This window comes from Ceratotherium simum, chromosome 37 (assembly GCF_057802395.1).
Source record: "Ceratotherium simum simum isolate JZ-2026a chromosome 37, ASM5780239v1, whole genome shotgun sequence".
Taxonomy (NCBI): Eukaryota; Metazoa; Chordata; class Mammalia; order Perissodactyla; family Rhinocerotidae; genus Ceratotherium; species Ceratotherium simum.
Genome location: NC_141936.1, coordinates 23,652,525 through 23,672,240, shown reverse-complemented (window position 1 = coordinate 23,672,240; position 19,716 = coordinate 23,652,525). Strand labels below are relative to the sequence as shown.

General features: G+C 40.3%; 1 protein-coding gene across 1 annotated transcript in view; it reads right to left on the bottom strand.

Annotated features, from left to right (window-relative positions):
- The window catches only part of ABCA12 (ATP binding cassette subfamily A member 12), a 178,094-nt gene extending 158,581 nt beyond the window's left edge, over positions 1-19,513 (bottom strand). Inside the window, exon 1 of the mRNA XM_087424852.1 lies at positions 19,204-19,513. The gene's annotated coding sequence lies outside the window, so the exon portion shown is untranslated. The remainder of the gene's footprint in view (positions 1-19,203) is intronic.
- Between the last annotated feature and the right edge of the window lie 203 nt (positions 19,514-19,716).

The following is a 19,716-nucleotide window of genomic DNA, read 5'->3' as shown; positions in this document are numbered from 1 at the left end:
AGATACAAGTGAACTTTAAATTGTGTTACTACGTATTTAAAAATTTGAGGAAACTACTACTATTTGAACGTCTTTAAATAGGGCATTCACGCTCTAGTCTTAATCATAAATGTCACCATTCTGTACTGTCTTATGCTTGGCCCACTTCACACAGTCACATTACCTGTCTTACCACTACCGACATATGAATTTGTGCCCCTTGCACTAAAGTGGTTCGAAGCTGATTGTGTCCTAAATGAACGATACTGAATATCAGTATAATTTCCAGATTGCGATGGGGATTTTTTTGCTTTATGCTGAAAATAAATAAAAGTAAAATGTTTAGGATAAAGATTCTCCCTTCCCCTTCACGGAATCATAGTCTTGCAGAGACTTAAGGAAACTTAGGGGTTCATATACACTACAGTAATCATTTCTATAAGGTTTATACATTCATTAATACAATAAACAATTATTGAACACCTGTGTAAAAGGCACTGAGGATAGAACAATTACAATTTTCAGTCTTTCGAGGAAGGAAAACATTAAAAAAATAATTATAACCAAATGTAACAGATAACGCTAAGACACAGGGAGTAAAGAGTGGGGAAGGAAGATAAAGCAAGGAAAGCTGAGTCTAAAACCTAAAAGACGAAAAAGGGTCAGGAAGAAGAAAGAATATGCGTGTTGGATGGAGTGGGAGAAAGAGGTGGGAGTCTTTTTTTTTTTTTTTTGTGAGGAAGATCGGCCCGAGCTAACATCCGCCAATCCTCCTCATTTTTTGCTGAGGAAGACGGCCCTGGGCTAACATCCGTGCCCATCTTCCTCCACTTTATATGGGACGCCGCCACAGCATGGCTTGCCAAGCAGTGCGTCGGTGCGCGCCCGGGATCCGAACCAGTGAACCCCAGGCCGCCGCAGCGGAGCACGCGCACTTAACCGCCTGCGCCACTGGGCCGGCCCTGAGGTGGGAGTCTTTTAAGCAGAGGAAACGTATGAGTGAAGACCCACAGATGGGGGAGGGGGTAGAAGATTCCAGGAAAGGATTAATTCTAGAATGACTGGTATCTCAAGAGTTAGGGAAAACATCTCTGCCAGATAATAATCCAGCCTCTACTTGAATGCTTCTAGTGACTAGAAGCTCACTATCTCAAGAGACTTCACTCGTGGACAACTCATATTATCTTATTTTTTTGCTCGTATTAAGGTGATATCTTCCTTCCCGTGACTAACACTCATTTCTCTTAGTTTGGCCTCCTCTTCCACATGAGAATTCGGAAGTGTTTGAAGAGAAACAAAGTCCCCTTTCCTCCTGGGTACTAATGCCATTACCTCCAACAATTCTCTGTTGAATATGATTTCAAAATCTTCCCAAGCTAGCTCTGATGGCCTAGCAGTTCAAATTTGGCATGCTCTGCTTCAGCGGCCCAGGTTCGGTTCCCGGGCCTGGAACCACACCACTCATCAGTCAGTAGCCATGCTGTGGCAGTGGCTCATATAGAAGAACTAGAAGAACTTACAACTAGAATACACAACTACGTACTGGGACTTTGGGGATGAAAAAAAAGAGAGAGAGGAAGAGTGGCAACAGATGTTAGCTCATAGTGAATCTTTCTCAGCAAAAAAAAATAAAAAAAAATCTTCCCCAGGATGAGTTCTTGTTGTCAAGTGGTCTCCTTCTAATTAGTATCAGAATTCAATATAGTACTCGAAATAATAACAACTAATATTTACTGACTACTTAGAATGTGCAAAACGCTATGTTAAACACTTAACATGCATTATCTCATTTAATATAATCACCTCATTTCCTCTTGCAGATGGGAAATTAGAACCTTAAAGAGACTAAATAAATCTTTATTCCATAAGCCACTAAATGGTAGAGCTGATATTTGAACCCAGGAAGTCTGGCTTCACCACCTGCACTGTTAACCATTAAGCTACGTAGCCAAACTGTGACAGACTAGATGACTAGCTCTCTTTGATCATAACACTATGCTTTTATTAGTTTAGTCTATAACAGCATTGAAAGTCATTTAAAGGTTGGCCTATAACCTAGAATCATAACTTTTTATTACAAACTTGAAAATAAAAATTGCCCAGCCTTCCATTTATAAAGTACACTGCGTCTTCCTTCCTCTTCTGTTCCTTTCTTTTTGTATTGTCCCATAAGTCAAGGATGACTGTTGCTTGATGTTTCCAAGAAAATGCCAAGGTTCACATTCTAAAGTAAGAGCTTGGTACTTTAGACCTGGAATAAACCTTAGTTCCACACCCAAAACAAGGAAACGAAAGTGGCACAGCATTCGAGGGATAATTGGGTTCTCTGCTATTTTACACTGTGATCCATGTAAATGACCCATCTAGAAATTGGGATCAAGGAAATTTTCTGGAATCCATACTTACATGTTATAATACATTTCAGAGATTGGTAAATTTTCCATGATGTATATAAAAACAACTCTTTTTTATTGGATTTTGAGCTAATTTATTTCTCTATGGCCCCATTTCTAAAACATCATCATCTTATTTACCTTTCGCTGATTGACTAAACTAATAAATTGTGCATTTCTGCTATGTGCCAGGCACCATAATCAACAGGTAGATCTAAATTTTTTGGAACAATTAAAAGGAATTAAGGAAGTAAGTGGTACAGATCCAGAAAAAGTAAAGGGCCTGGAACATTTGACCACATAGTTGAGTGACCCGCGCAGGACCTAATTCATTTTAATCTGATTTAGTATTTAATTTGAGATTAGAGTTTAATTCTAAATTGTTTTTATTTGTTTGTTTTGAAGCCAAGATTTCCTCTTTCTCTAGCCACTCTAAGGGGAAATTACATGGGTAAGGTGGGAATTGAGAAGAAAGCACCAAATTTGATCCAAAGTGTAAAAAGTTTATCAAGTTGTGGAATATCCGTGATAAAAAAAAAACTAGTTCTATCATCAACTGAGCTGAGGTGTGATCCACTAGCCAAACAGTTACAAGGGAAGATAAACAGCTGAAGTTAATTTTCCTTCTTCGGTCATAAGTCTGGAGTTAGATTCCACATCTACAGATTTGAAGTCACTCCTTGATATGCCTATTTAGAACCTATCTTCATAATGAAAGATGAACTCTTGTCTTGCACTAGGTAATCTTTCATCCTGCAGTCTCTTTGCTGTCCCAGGACTCTGTTTCCCGTCATTAACTAGCATCTCACTGTGTTGGCCTCCCCGTTCCTAACCATCTCCAGTGGAATATATCTTCATTTTTCCGTTATTTTAAGAATTAAATTACAAACCCAGCAGGAAAGCAACTGCATCTAATTGATTTTCTCTATTTCCTAACACTTCTGTTGGTGCTTAACATATCTCTTTTCACACTCCTTTAGTATTCATTTTTTGCAATATAATTGAGAATTGATATTACCCCTAATATTAAAAAAACAGCAATATCTAAGGCCTCCTTGGCAAATACAATCTCTCCGTTGGTGACTGAACTCCGAGCAGGGATCAGACAATGTTGGAAAAGGAAATTCAACTCAGGAACAATAGAGAAGCAGCAGGAGGCAATGGAAAAAAGAGATCTATTTCGGAGAAAATCTGATTCTGAGTCCTTGAATTCCGTGTGTGACCTTAGACAAGTCCCTGTAGCTCTCTGGGACTCTGTAAAATTAAGGCAATTAGATAATCTCAACTATTCCAGAATTCTGATACTTGATTTTACAAAAAAGAGAGAAACATTTACTCTGAGAACAATTTTGAGGGAGATCACCTCAAAAGTTAAAGATCCTGCTTTCCCTTTTTTTGCAGCCAAATCCAACAGTTAGCTTATCTCATTGTCATTCTATTTCTTAGACTGTAGAGCTGTTTGAAATTCCTTTTCTCACTTTCTATTCTAGTAGATACTTTTGTAATATATTTCCTCAGTAGTCTCCACTCTAATATTTTTGTTATATCTCTGTTTTTCTTTTTTTTTTTTTTTTATTTATTTTATTTTTTCCCCCCAAAGCCCCAGTGGATATTTGTATGTCGTAGCTGCACATCCTTCTAGTTGCTGTATGCGGGACTCGGCCTCAGGATGAACGGAGAAGTGGTGCCTCGATGCGCACCCGGGATCCGAACCCGGGCCACCAGCATTGCAGCGCACGCACTTAACCACCAAGCCACAGGGCCGGCCCTCTGTTTTTCTTGTATATCATTTGTTTATCCATTAATAGATTCCTAACTTCTTCCTCCACAGACTGTCTTCCCCACCACCTTGCTTTGTGATAGAATCTCTTGAAAACAAATTGGAAGAAGATGTCATGGTGGTGACACTATCTTTTTTCTTTAACATTCTGTAAGGACTATACATTTCCAGTGTCGCACAACATAATTTCTACTTTCCTGGGTATAAGCATATATTTTTAAAGTAGCATATTCAGAACGGTTACTAAGATAGAGCCAAAAATACTTGCATTTTAAATAATTGCTTGATGGATGACAAAGTCTAGTTCCTACACAAAGACTATGTCCTCTCCTCAAATTTATATACATCTTCTTTTCATATTCTGTCTTCTAATTTGTCTATATTTTCTCTTTTGACTATTTTTTCCATTTCTTCTGCTTTTAGATCTTTAATCCTAACTGTCCAACCTCTTCAATTTTCATTCTTTCCTCCTAAGTAACACTGGCACACATATATCGTTTCCATCTGTGTCCTCAAGTCTTCTTTCCAATATCAAGAGATAGGGCTGGCCCTAGGCAAAACTATGAAGGAACAAATATACCTCTCTTTGCCCTCTCGTCCTCCACTTAGAATTGTCTTTTGTCCTCCTTTTGGCACCACTGTTTTCTAAAGTTCTCTTGTGTCCCTCTAGTTGGTCCTAATGAATTCAGGTGGGCCTTCTGTATTGCCCCCAATTCTGGACTTTTTCTGATTTCACTTCCTGCAACAAACTTATCTGTCTGGAGTCCCACTCTCAAGGTGCACTTAAGATCTGAATCATTTGATGTCTCAGAATGAACTAATAGCTTGTGTATTCTCTTTTCTAGGCAAAAGTATAACTACCGGGGGCTTTTGAGGAATTTTATCTGAATAGAAATAATATAAGGTACATAGTGAAAACATTTTAGCATGCCTGACTTCCTTCTCATCTAAATATGCCATGTCCAGCAGAAATTGACTAAAATGGAGAAAAACTCTAAAGCAGAAAATTGATATACCAGCTAATTTACAGATGAGGAAGGGACTTATTAAAGTTCCCAAAGATAAAATTTCTCAGTCAAAAAAATTATTTACCTGAGGGTTTTTAAAAATGTTTAGGTAAAGTGGAGGTGTAAGGAAAATATACAACTTCAGCATTCAGTTTATCAGCAATAACAGATATAAGATTTCACTTCCTCTATGCTGTTATTTTTAACTATTTTTTCATCACTTAAGAAATTTACTGTACATAAATCTCTTACACTCCCATCTTCTGGATTTCTGTTCACCATTACTTTGAATAAAATATGACACACACATTGCCCCAAATCCCTCTATAATCTATTTGCCAAATGTTTCACCATTTATTAAGCACTTTGAAATACATTAGTGCATTGGTTTCTCACTACACTGTGAGATAGATTTACAAATGGGAAAGCCAGTGCTGAGAGAAATTGTGATACGCTACTCAAGTCACGATGCTGGTGAGGCCCAGAACCAAGAATGCAACTCTCATCTTCTGACCCTATCCACCTCCCCAGACTCCTTCCCTGCTGAATTCCACACAGAACCTACCTATGGGATAATTATGGGAAGTTTTACTTTTGTCTTGTTTCCAATTAAAAAACAATGAAATAAAAATAATAATGATTTTAAATGTAATGTCCAAACCCCACACTCATGGAATCACATAACGCCTTATGATTTTAAATCTTACCCACTAAATTCACAAAGGTGAGTGAACATTTACTTCTCCCTCTTAATATATACATCAGAACTCTTAAGTAAGGGGTCAGGAACCACAAGCTAACCTAGAATGAGATAAGGTGCATAGATGAGACGTTGGTTTCTATGACACATATTATTTGCATAATATTTATATTATTCATTCAAGGCTGGGAATTACCACGCTAAAATGAAGTAGATTCAGTGCCTTTTCAGATTTCCCTGGTTTTCAAACAGTCTTCTGAATCTGTGACAACTCACAGAAGCCAATTCCTTTCTCAATCTCCCTAGACCCTATCTGGTCAGGATCTGATAGCTAGCTTTGTAATTTAAAAAGCAAACGTGAACGTGAGAACACAGAAAACGTGTTGTGAGGAGCAGAGTAGACAGACCGCAGCAGTAAAGTTACGTGAGTCAAGAAAATTCTTGAACATGGCACATATATTGACTCTTGTTTGGCATTTCTAGTAAATAACTTTTAGGTACTAAAATTTCTTAGAAGCTTTCTATACCAACAGCCTTCAAACTATTTCCTTTCTTTACCTTACTTTTCAACCAAGCTTTCTAATGTTTCTGGTTTTCAGTACCTTTCTCTCCCATTTATTGTACCTTTCATCTGATACTTTTGTTCATCTCATTTTTAACTAAATTCATTAAGAAAACTTTTGAAAGCATTTTGGCCCAAAACCTAGAATTCGCTGGTTTCCAATTCAACCAGTTCCAACATTAGTTCCAATTCAACCAGTAACAAGAGGTATTCTTTTCCTTGCCCAGGGCACGTTCTGATTTACTCTTTTAATTTACCGAAATCAAAAGGCTGCTTTGGGGGCATGCTTAGACTCGCCCCATTAGGTAGAAGACAGATGCAGGGGTGATTTCTAAATATTTAATTTCCTGCTTTAGAAAATGCCTTAAAACTCTTCTTTTTACCTCTCATTAACGCCACATTTTAGGAGTGCCTGGAGCATCGCTTTCAAGCCCTCTTGCCTTTTTTACTCACCGGCTGCCTTTTGACGCCCAGCCAATTTTTCCAGACCAGGACCCGAAGCTGATGAAACTGAGAAGCCATCCTTCAAACACCACGAACAAGAGAATTCCTCTCTTTTCTTCCACCCCTCAAAAAAAAGAATTGGTACCCGGTCCAAGTTGCTGTGTGTCAATGGGTCAAAAGCCTTTTCACGGCATAACTACGTGGGAGCTAGGGTAAAAAACCCGCAAATCTCTTCCTGCTGGATTTTTCTCTTGGGTTAATCCTTGACCAAGGAGCACTTGTCAACCAACTCTTCTTCCCAAACAAGGACCCAGATCAGGATCTTTCAGTGGCTTTTGTTTATTTTAAAACAACATCCAGTTGCTGTTGTTGCATGAAGCCCAGACTCAAGGAAGAATGAATATCATTCAGATAATGCTCTACTGTAAAAAAAAAAAGCTGAACCCACACCTCCTACTCTCCATGAAATTAACTGCCTATCCACACCTTTGAGAAGGTGTCACCTGCACTGGACACGTCATGAGGAATTAGGTGGGACTCTGGCCAGGCCAGTAGGACTTGTCCTACATTCTCTCACCTTCTTTACTATGTAATGCCTGCTCTAGCAGAGGCAGGGCACAGAGAGCATTTTATAGACTCTGGGCCCAGTGACTCTTATAATATTTAAAGTGTCATTAAGATGCTTTAAGTCAATAAGGCCAGAACTCAGCTGAAAAGCTCTGAACTTCAGCCCATCATTAGAGAATATAGAGAAAATCTCAATCTTCAGCCTAAAGTTCAGTGGAATGCTTTGAGTTGAGGGGAAGTAACTATGTTGGCTACATCTCACCTTCTATCACAATTTACTAGGTTAAGCAATGCATAAAATAAAAGGCAGGCTATGGGTGATAAAGGGGAGCAAAATATACTATCCTAAAATATGCCACTTTGGCATATTGATTATTTTGAATTAAACTTACTTAAGAAACAGCAGGTGCAAGAAGGACACTCTGATTCTCCTTAGTCCCCCTGAAACGGGATATAAATCTCCCTTGTGAAAGGTACCATTTCTATACCAGGTAGAAGGCATGCTTATCACCAGAGTAGGGAATTCAAGGGTGAGAAGGCTATATAAACAAAACGTGTTACGTCCTCACTAATTTACTGCCCTAAGCCCAAACTTCTTTGTCTCTTCGATTCTTCGCGAATTTATTGTTTATTTGTCTAAAAGGTATAAAAGCTGCCTGCTTTGATCACTTCTCTGAATCTCATATTTTTATGGGCTCCAGTATGTACAAAATTAAATTTCTCTCCTGTTAACCTGTCTTATGTCAATTTAATTATTAGACCAGCCAAAGAACCTAGAAGGGAAGGAGGGAAAAATTCCTCCTCTACCGTGACATAAATGACATACAATGGATTCCCTCATTTCGGGGGGCAGGGATTCATGTACCTGTTACAGGAAAGCTGTACTGTTTCAGGCTTTTTGGTTTGTTTGTTTGTTTGTTTGTTTGTTTTTGCGAGGAAGATTAGCCCTGAGCCAACATCCGTTGCCAATCCTCCTCTTTCTGCTGAGGAAGATTGGCCCCGGGCTAACATCCGTGCCCCTCTTCCTCTAGTTTATATGTGGGACACCCGCCACAGCATGGCTTGACAAGCATCTGTGTGCACTGGGATCTGAACCTGCGAACCCCGGGCCACAACAGCGGAGCATGAGCACTTAATGGCTTCGCCACTGGGCCGCCCTCCCACCCCATCACCCTATTTTAGGCTTTTATGGTTCAAGTAGACATATGTTGACCCAGGATATTTCTGAGTTATGGTTTAAGACAGTTCTACTGCACTGGAAATATCTAAATCAGCAGAAGAAATAAAGTGTAGATTAGAGGAGAAGAAAAAAGGCTCTATGCTTGAATTATTGAAGGTACTTTATAATTAAGTAATTTTAATTGTGATTTAAGAGTATATACGATGGAGAAGTCTGACATAAGGGTTTCTGGAAATAACCTTGCTTAAGCACCTTAATGGCAACCCGTTGCCCTGATATTCAATGCTCCGGCCAATTTTCCAATCTCATCTTCCAATAGTCTATTACAAATGCTTGACCATCTGCCAAACTGTGTATATTACAATGTGCAAACACAACCCCTGCTTTCTGATTCCTAACTAGCTTATGCCATCTTCTCTACCTGGGATACAAGCCTCCCTCTCTAAGCTCCTACCTTTCAAAATTATCCCCAAATTGACATAATCCATGAAGACTCTTTACATATACCCCATAAGATATCCTCTCTCCTGCCTTTGAATCCAGCAGAGTTCCTTGTTTATATCTCTCTCAAGGAACTTACATTTTTGCCTTATTGTTATTTTTGTACGTCTTATTTTTCCCCACTAGATTACAAATTCTTTGAGAGCCTGGACTATTTTGTTTTTTTTTTTTTTTTTTTTTTAAAGATTTTATTTATTTATTTTTCCCCCAAAGCCCCAGTACATAGTTGTCTGTCATAGCTGCACATCCTTCTAGTTGCTGTATGTGGGACACGGCCTCAGCATGGCTGGAGGAGTGGTGCCTCGGTGCGCACCCAGGATCTGAACCCCGGGCCGCCGGCAGCGGAGCGCACGCGCTTAACCGCCAAGCCACGGGGCCGGCCAAGCCTGGACTATTTTGTATCACTGTACTTTACACGTGATCGATGCTCAATGACAGCTGCTGAATTTAATTGAATAGACTATTGGAGCCAAGGCTGGGGAAGCTCCCTTTCGATCCTCACACTTTTCCATGACTGATCCAGACTCTATCTGTGGAATCAGTTAAAGCAATACTTGAGTTCTCCCTTCAAACCCAGAGCAAATGCTGTTTCAGCTTCCTGGTCCCCATGCCAGCTCTGCAATGTTGGTGGCAGCCAGCCCAGGGCTGACTGGAGCCATGTTGGCACACGCCCATTGCCTCAAATTTGGCTCTGTCCCTCCTGTGAGGAATCTCTCCAAGCCCAATCCTCGTGAGGCAGTCAGTCCTGAATATCTAGATCCAACAAATTTTATTTTTTTTCTGAAAGGTTAAAGACACGGTATTCTTCAGACAGCTGAAGGCCTCAGAGATAATACCCTCCTTCACCAGTCCTGGGATGCAGTGTCCAAGATTCCTCTGGCTTTCTCAAGCTTTGCCGATGACTCGAGCTCCTGCTTCCCTCCCTTTCTGTGCCACCTGTCACAGTCTACAACTCACTAATGGTGTGGTTCGCAAATAAACATTACTCAGTTGTGAAGATAAGGTGGGATTTGAGGATGTGACTCTACGTGTTAAGGCACTTTACCGCCACAGGGTCACTTTATTCAGTCAGGTTACTTCAGGTTAAAAACTGACTCACCACGTGACTGACGCAGGTGAAAGTTCAGTTCGAAAGGTACCAAATGGTTTCTCCCAAAAGCTGCTCGTCACCTCCTCCATATAATCGTGGAGTTGTTTTGTTGTTGTTTGTTTAACTTTGGTTAAAGATTCTCTCTCAGGAGGTCCTCTTGCCCAGACAACTTCATCTATTACCTCTAATTTTTTGATAAAGATAATGCAATTTATTACAACCCATGACCTCGCAGGAGATTGATTTCTTCAAAGTGATTTCAAAATTATACCTTAGGTGTTTAATATATGTAAGATATTCCTTTGTACTTGAAGGCACACGATGCCTTCACATCACACACACCTCTTTGGGGACTAGGGTAGTCTTTCACAAAACACGATCCAGAGTAGTTTAAGTCGTAGTACGTAGATAATCAGACCTCCAAATTTTGGCCCACTTTGAATATCTGTACCTTGGCATCTATATTGACCATATGGGCTTCTAGTATCTTCTTTAAGGTTTTTAAATTTCTTTTAAAATTTGATTTTAAAAACATCTTTTAAAATTCCATTGCAGAAAAGGCCTTGCCCAACATTAATCTTGGAAGCTATAGCTTACATAAATCAGGAATTATAACCTCTGATCAGAACAGAACTTGAAGTAATTATTAGACCAACCAAAAGGAAATGGGAGAGAGAATGTGGAAGAAGATTGAAGATAGTGAATCTTTATTTTTTTTTGCACAGAGGAAGGTGGAGCTTTGTGCCCCACCCGTGATTGTGGATTGGGGTGTTACTGGCAGATATCTTAGGATTCCCACTTGAGGGAAAAGAGAACAATTTGGCAACCAGAAATAAGCTGCACCCAGGACGCACAGCTGCTGAAAAATGTTTTTTAAAAAGCAAAAAGCTAAACTGAGCAGCAAATAAACAGAGGCAAACTTAGAACAATACAATTCATGAAAGAATGCATTTACAAGTAAGCTGTTTACAGATTTTATTCTTATATTTGTACCAAGAAGTTAATTACTCTATTTGGTAGGATATGGTGGTCTGCCACACTACTCATTCATTTCAGTGCTTCTGCCAGAGGCAGACCCAGCCTGTCTTTAGGATGACTTCCAAGTCTCAGTCCATAATCTCTGCCTCCAATCCCTTTCTCTGCTCTTGGTAACTCTACTCCTTGGCAGTCAACAGATGCATCTCTTTATTAATCAAGGAGTCATCACATCCACCAGAACTGAGACAGTGTTTCCTTTTGTACACTCACTTCACCAGCAGTAAAAACAAAAATATAGCTTTACCATGGAACAGGTTCCACAAAAATTAGCTAACTCCAGGATTCCAGCTTTCTGCTTTCCCGAACTCTAGTAACTACAAGTTTTGGAGAATAGTTCGACCAGCCCAAATTTGACTGAGCCATGCCCGGAATTAGTTTTGAACATGCATGGTCATCCTCTTGAGGTTGATCTCATCCAGGGTCACCTCCAGGGTCACTTCACCTACTGAATCTTGTTAGAATGATGGCTCTGCCAAGGCTGCACAACTGTGTAAGTGACAGGCTCCATAAGCATTGGATGTGGCAGATCTTGTCAGTCAATTGTCATGTAGTGCACTCCAGGACCAGGGGAAGAGGGAATCAGTCCGACCATGGATAGGATATTAATGTGGCTGAAACACATTACTTTGTTTCAACAGCACTTATTAAAGATCTCTATTAATAATAATAAATGCTAGAATACAAAGCTCCTGCTGTTTAACTCATCACTGTATAATAGAAATCTAGCATAGATCTTGCCCTATAGTAGGTGGTCAATTAATGCTCATTGAATAATTGAGTAACAACCACGTGTTAAGCATTTATGGAATCATCATAGAAGGCCTATCATATAGAAACTGGCATTATCCCCACTTTCAAAGGAAGAATGTGACACTCAAAGAGGTGATGTAACTTGCCTAAGTTCACCCAGTTAGAAGTGAGGATGGTGGGAACAGCAGAGAGGGATCTCAGACCCTAAATCCATACTTTTCCTCTCTGTGCTGCTGCCTCCAATCCCGCATACTGTCTGCATGGAAAGAGCTGAGAAGGAAAGAAAAGAACTTCAGGGGTTTTCTTGGTTCTGTAGGAGCCTATAAATACCTTGTAGAGATTTATTAACAATGAAAAATTCTTGCCAAAATGAGAGCACAAAGAATAACTGCATCAGGAATTCGGGAAAAGGAAAGCTATTCTTTTTAGGCTTCATGGTAGAGCATCAAAGAACTTCCCAGCCTGGCCCCCGCCAGCTTCACCAGGTGTGTCTCTCCAGTGTCCACCGTCCCTCCCGCCATGTGTTATAACGCCCGGGTTGAGGACTAGTCACTTTCAGGACTTGGTCATGCTGCTCCTTCTGCCCCAAATGAAATCGTGCTCATTCTTAAATGACTGACTCAAGTGTTGCTTCCTCTCTGAAGCCTTTCCCAGCTCTTCCACCCACCACGCCCCAACCCCTGGCTGAATTAATCACCCCTTCATCTGTTTTACCATAGATCTCTGTTCACAAAGATAGTCCACTCATCACTGGTCTCTGTTATTGTCAGTCTGTCTCCCCATCTACACTCTGAGCCCCTTGAAGACAGGGACCATGTTTTATGGAACACCAAGAGTTGAGGATTAATTCTGTATCCCTGGAGACTAGTGAGAACTCTAGCCTGACTAGATCTAAGAGCTGGTTTGAAGTTGTAGAAGATAAAGTTTGAAGAGTGAGGGACCTTAATGCTAAAGAACGGAGGATGCCACATTGAGGATTTAGAGTGGGAAGTTCCTGGCAACTCTTCTAAAGAAACAGGGCATGATGAAACGGATGCTGTGGGAAGATGCAAATGTTAGTAGAACGAGACATTCAGGTTGAGATTTGAAACCTCTATTTTGAATGGGGAAAAAATGTGAAATTGAGTTAATGATGAAGCAAAATAGTTTAGGAATCTTAATGGCAACCATATTCATAATTTTACTCCTTAGCCTCCAAACTGGTTTTTATCCATGGCATTACAGTGATGAGTTATCTGTTTTCCCACCATTAATTGACTTTTATATTAGGATGCTGTGGTATGCTCATCTTATACAGGATCTGACCTTTATAATACACTTGTGAGGTCAATATTATAATCTCTGCTCTATAGATGAAGACACATAGGTCAAGCAGCTTTCCTGGGTCCCACAGCTTAGGATTGTCAGAAAAGTAATTTGAACCCAGGTCTCTGTGTCTGCAAAGCCTGTCCTCATAAAGCAAGCATGGATAAGAAAACATGGCAAGTGTGTGCATTTGACCCAGGTGGAAATTTGCAATAAGTTGGGAAACTGAAGCTAACTCATGGCAAAAATAACAACATCCTTCTTTTATGAGGAGGGTGGGGCTCCACCAGAGGCTTAAGGTGATGAGGCACCAATTGCTAATACCTCATTACCTAAGATCTACCTGTGATAGAAGGTGGTGACAGCTGATGCTATGAAACAGGTAGGTGTGAGGAAGGTATCAGATTCGGCATTGTCAGGTACTTTATCAGCACTGAGACACTCAATAAGGATGTGGACAGAAGAATTGTGTCAGGAAGCAACTGGTAAAAATCTGATCCACAAAACCAGGAAGCAAGACATATTTTAAGGGGTTTTTTTAGACATATTTTTATGACATTTTATTTTTAAGACATATTTTAAGAGTCTTTAAACAAGACTCACTCATTCCAAGCTAAGTTGTGAGACAGCTCCTCCCTCCGAGATGGTACAATGGTACAGTATGCCCCATCACAAATAACATGGTCTTTTCAGGAGAACCAGTTTGATAAACTAACTGATGCTCTTACTTACCATTGAGTCGTGTGAGCCTGGGAATTTCAGGGTAATTTGCAATCTTGCAAAGAATTACTCACCCACTTACCAAGGATGAGTAATAATTTGCTTGGTTAAACTGGTAAAGTATGTTGAATTAATTAGTTTTACTACATGTGTTGCTATAATCTTGTGGGGATAAGAAATAATAAAAGTCTGTAAAATTTGGGGGGGGGGGCTTGGCCAATCTATTAAAACTTAAGGAAAGATTTGAGGCAAGAAAGATCAGTCTTGCTCTTTTTGCAGTGGAAGTTCTAATCAAGTCTCCACTTTAGAGGAAAAAATGAAAATAAAATACTGTTGTCTTCTTCTCAACATATGCCTTTTCCCCCATAAAACCTAAAGCAGCTTAAAAGACAAATCTATGTTTTTATCTAGTATCACTTTTTTCTTTATCAAAAAAATATAGCTAACCAATTTCTGCGTGTGGTGTAGTCTTTGGTGACTGGCCTGGTCCCAGAGAAATTTAAAAAAGAATATCACAAATATTAAAGGTTTCTAATTTATGTGGAAGCATGCATTCTCTTGTATACAACAGAAACTATCTTACAAAAATTGATTTTTCTTGAATAAGCTAGAAAATGATCATTCCTAGCATTTTAAAATTTCAAACCTTCAGTATAAGAAAAATAAGTCGTCCAGTTATCTGTCTCCTCAGTCTTGTGCAACACACAATTTTTCTATCTATTTTCTATGTGTATTACTACTGAATTACTTTGAAAGGATAGGACTGGGGGAGAAGGGACTGGCCAATAATTTCAATTCAAATTGATAACAAAATATTTTACTTGAAAAATCTGATGATTCAGACTTAGCCAGTATGTAGAGAATTAAAGGTCTCTGTTTTTGTGCCTCTTTATATGGTTTCCTTTAATAACACTTCCTTTTCATCATGCCCCACAAACAATATGTTGGAGCAAAGGAGAAGGAAGCATATCAGGAAGAAACGGAAGGAAGTAACTAATTGTCATGTACATTAGTATCTGGTAGTTTCACTTTTGAACAACAGAATATATTTTTTAAGTAGAATGGAAGAAATTCACAAGTCCACACTCAAAAATATCCATGTTTGCATGTGTTTATATAGACATAAATACATACTCATATATGCCTCTTTACAAACATGTAGCTAGAGATACAAAGCATATGCATAAGTATATAAAGAAACTCACAAAATTTTAGCCATTATATAAGCATACATGGATTTTAAATGTGAAGAAAATGATATGTAATAAAAATGAAACATCTGGCCCTCCAGATATGCATTTTAATGAGTGCTTTAATGACAGCATGTGAAAAATGGAGCATATGGCCATGATATCAGTAAAGCTACAGAGAACTGGACAGATCTCTTGAATCAAACTTCGTAACATCTAGATATACCCACAGTATTTTTCTAAACACACAAATTCAAAACAATTCTAAATTAAATAACTGCACCTTCACTAATTTTTAAATTAAGTTTATACATTAACCTTCCTCACATGTAACACAAAATGAATATATTTCTACCTAAAATCGCAATTTGAATGAATGCAACAAAGTTAATCTTGCCCACTCTGTCACTACTTGGGCTTTCTCTCTGGACCACGGACTTGTTTTGAAAGCTGGTTGTGATCAATATATAGCCGATAATAAAGAAGGAACTTGTTCAAAACTCTCTGAGAGGCTTGCACAAACTTTCCTACCACTGAGGCTCTCATGGGAAACATAATCCCATTCTCACCTACAGCTTGACTCTCAAATCTTCTGCCTTTGTTCCGCAATGAAAGTTCATTGCTTAGAGCAGACAAGCATTTTGTGTAGCACAAGGGGCCTCTGAAGTGGAGATCTGTTGATGCTGTGGTTCTGCAGCCTCAGGAGGTCATGGGCAAGATACCATTTTGATATAGCAACTTCATTCGCTAAACTAGGGGCCATGTGAGAAACGCCAAATCATTTTGAAAGAGAAGGCACTGGGGCTGGCCTCACAGCATAGTGTTTAAGTTCAACATGCTCCACTTTGGTGGCCCAGGTCTGTGGGTTCGGATCCCGGGGGCGGACATATACCACACATCAAGCCATGCTGTGGTGGCATCTCACATACAAAATAGAGGAAGTTTGGCACAGATGTTAGCTCAGGGCCAATCTTCCTCACCAAAACAATAAATAAATAAAAGGGACAGGTGCTCCCCAGCAGCAGTCTATTAACAAAAAAAAGAAAGAATGAAAGAGAAGGCACTAATTTACTGTAAGGAGAGAGAACACTACAAGAGCTTATTTAAGGGAGATTTAATTGTTAGATTTGACTAACAAGGAAGTAGAGTGTTTTGGGGGAAAGAGCAGAGGGGGTCTTGTGAGGAGACGGATTTGAGGTCACTCTGCTACTTCCTGGCTAGGTTGATTTCTGAGGCTCAAATGCTCTATCTAGAAAGTGAGATAATAGTTATGCCTAGTCTACAGATTTGTTGAGGAACTAAATTAAAGGATCAAACAAATGTAAACAACCTAGATGTTAGCTAAGGCTCTCTGCCCCCTAGTTCCTCTGTCTATGTGTGTGGCTTGAGTTAACACTCTACACAACCCAGATAGAAACTCAACCCATTGGTGGTGTGCCCAGGAAAACAAAACAAAAATGCACACAAAGTATTTGGTGAGATTAGCATCCTCATTGGAGATTAGTGGGTAACAGTTGCAGAGTGTGTGCCTCTCAATCTCATTGACTCAGCCTCTTCTCTCTCCCCCTCCCATCTCCTTCTCTTCACTCCATTCTTCCTCCTTCATCCTTCCTCCACTCTTCACTCTATTCTCCTGAGATAATTAAATTCGTCTCCTCTTCTCTTGCTGAGTAGTTTTGCCTCCTTCTCTGAAGCCTGGGTGCCTCCTGCCCTCCAAACAGACTCCAGAGGGATGCATTTGCACCCAAGCTTATCAGTCACTAGAATAAGGACTGTTTTCTCTCCATAAAAAACTCTGGCAGCAGCTCCCGAAGGAGTAAAAATTTCTCCAACTCCTTACAGTTAATTACGATCATTACTGGCTAAAATAATGCTTGATCACTTGGAACCTCCAGAACAATGACAATCAAGGAAGATAATGAGATTAATTCCACAGCAATTATTTCTAACTCAAAGCAATATTCAATTACATATCAGGACATACGAAATATTGTCATTTTTGATTTTTCCTATACCCAAGGCAGCTTGAGTAGAAGTGTAGACCCTTCTAGGATCTGTGTCATGTTCTTAGGAGCCCATGAATTCTTTTTGAAGATTTAACATTTTGGTGCTTTTGTGTTGATAGTACTCTGAAAAATTAAAGTAAACCTACTCTGCTTCATCTGGATGATCATTTTATGAACAAGTAAGTGTCAAGTGATCATCTTTGGTAGAAATGTTCAACCTGTCAGAGAATTGATAAACTTGTCTAGGTCCTCTCCTTCTAATATGCAAATGACAACAATTGTTACAAATCTGCTATTGTATGTCAACTCAAAAGAATCGTTAAATTCCTTTACAAGTTATAAAAGTAATACTCCTCTGTGGCCATGGTATTTCATAACTGAAATTTTTCTTATGTTTTTTATATATTTTAAGGCTTTGATTTGACATCATTAACGTGACATAGTGAAGCAAAAAAAATACTACTTTAATTGCAGTGGGTCAGTTGGAAAAGGAGTGGACTTAGAAATTATACATTCACAGTCGTATTGAACAAATGCGTACAAATGTATAACAAAATTTAAACTTTCAGCACAGAGGAAGGAAATTAGCAGTAAATGACTTGTTCATAACATTCTAAAAACTATTTGAGTATAAATCGAGATTTCTTGATTATACTTTAAGTTGAGAGAAGATTGCTCTTTGGAAGGTTCTGGTTAAATATAAAGTCTGAACTAGTAAACAAAGGTTTAAAGTAGTTAATAGCATTATGTATGGCTTATACGAACATGCATTTCCTACGTTTAGAATATACTGACTATACTGACGCTTCTTTGTAGGTTAGAATCAATCCGTTTAAACATCAAAAAATATCAGGTAAACATGCACGCAAACCCCTATGATTAAAGGGATGAAGGATAGAAAGTTAGGTCGTGAGCGACACTGAGGAACTCTGGGGACAAACACTTTGGGACCTGTGATGGCCTTTTGATGTGTCACATAGCTAAGCTAAGTCTCCAGTTAGTCAACCAAAGGCTAATCTAGGTGTTGCTGTGAAGGTATTTTGTAGATGGGACTAAGGTCCGTAATCAGTTAACTTTAAGTAAGAGAGATTATCCTGGATAATCCGGATGGGCCTGATTCAATGGTTGAAAGGCTTTGAGAGTAGAACGGAGGCTTCCCTGGTAAAGCAGAGATTCATCCTGTGGATAGCAGCTTCAGCCCCAGAGTTCCAGCCCGCCCTCGCTGACATCCTGCGCTGCAGATTTCAGACTTGCCTGGCTAGTCTCCACAACTGAAAAATCCAATTCCTTGTAATAAATCTCTTAATACATATCTCCTGCTGGTTCTGCTTCTATGGTGGAATGCTGACTGACACAGGGACCCAATAACCTGAAGACGTGTAGATGTTCAGCAGTCATAAGGAGCTGATATCAAACAAAAGTTAAATCCAAAAGAACTTGGTAAATATTTGAAAACATACGTCTCAAGTTTTATTTTAAACTCTCCATTTTGAAGATGGCGGTGTAAGCAGACTCGGAACTCACCTCCTCCCGTGGACACAGCCAATTTACAACTACTCGTGGAAAAATTACCCCTGAGACAGAACTGAAAACTGGATGAGAGGAACTCCTGCAACAACGGACAATCCTAACTGAGGTGGAAGAGGCAGAGACTCCCTCCCGGAGAGGAAAAACGCCGCCTTCACAAGCCGCCAGCGTCACGGCCGCCGGGAGCAGCTCACAGGTGCGCAGCCTCCCTGGAGGCGCGGGGCCCTGAGCCGGGGAGCGCCCCCGCTGTGGGCATTTTGTGGACCCAGCACAATTGACACCAGCGGCATAATATCTGACTGTGCCTGCTACTAAAACACTGGGGAGCACCCCCAGAAAACCCGGTTCACAAAGAAACTAAAACTGGCTCTTAAAGGGCCCACGCGCAAACTCACCCGTTTCAGAAAGCATCCTAAAATCACCAGAAAGAAAGGTGTACAGTGCTGTGGTGAAAAGAGACTCACCTAATAGGCCCTGAGTGCATCTCGGTGAGGGGTGAGACCTCTCCAGGGACTGGGACATTGGCGGTGGCCATTGTTGTGGCCTGGTGTGGGCGTGCTGACACAGACGCCATTGGAGTTCTCCCTGAGGCCTGCTAGCCCAGGGTCTGCCCCAGGGTCTGCCCCACCCGCTAGAGCACCGATTTAATCCAGCTCAGCCAGGGCAGGCAGCCCACCCTAGAGACTGGTCCCACCCAACAACAAGCCCTCAGGCAACTTGTGGGCCTGCATAGATTGGTGACTGGATTCTCTGCAGCCTGGCAACTGAGCCAACTTTAGCGGGGCAGGGAGTCCACAAGGAGCCGGTGGAGAGTGTGGGCTGGTGGCGGAGTGTGTGGGGCTCCCACCGTGGAGAGACTGGGTCTGCTTGGGGAGGTCGGGGCACACACACGGGGCAGGAGTGTGTTGACTGTGTGTGTGGACCTGTGGGCAGCAGGGCTTGTCAGCTGCAGAAGACTTGAGCTTCTCAAAGACCCA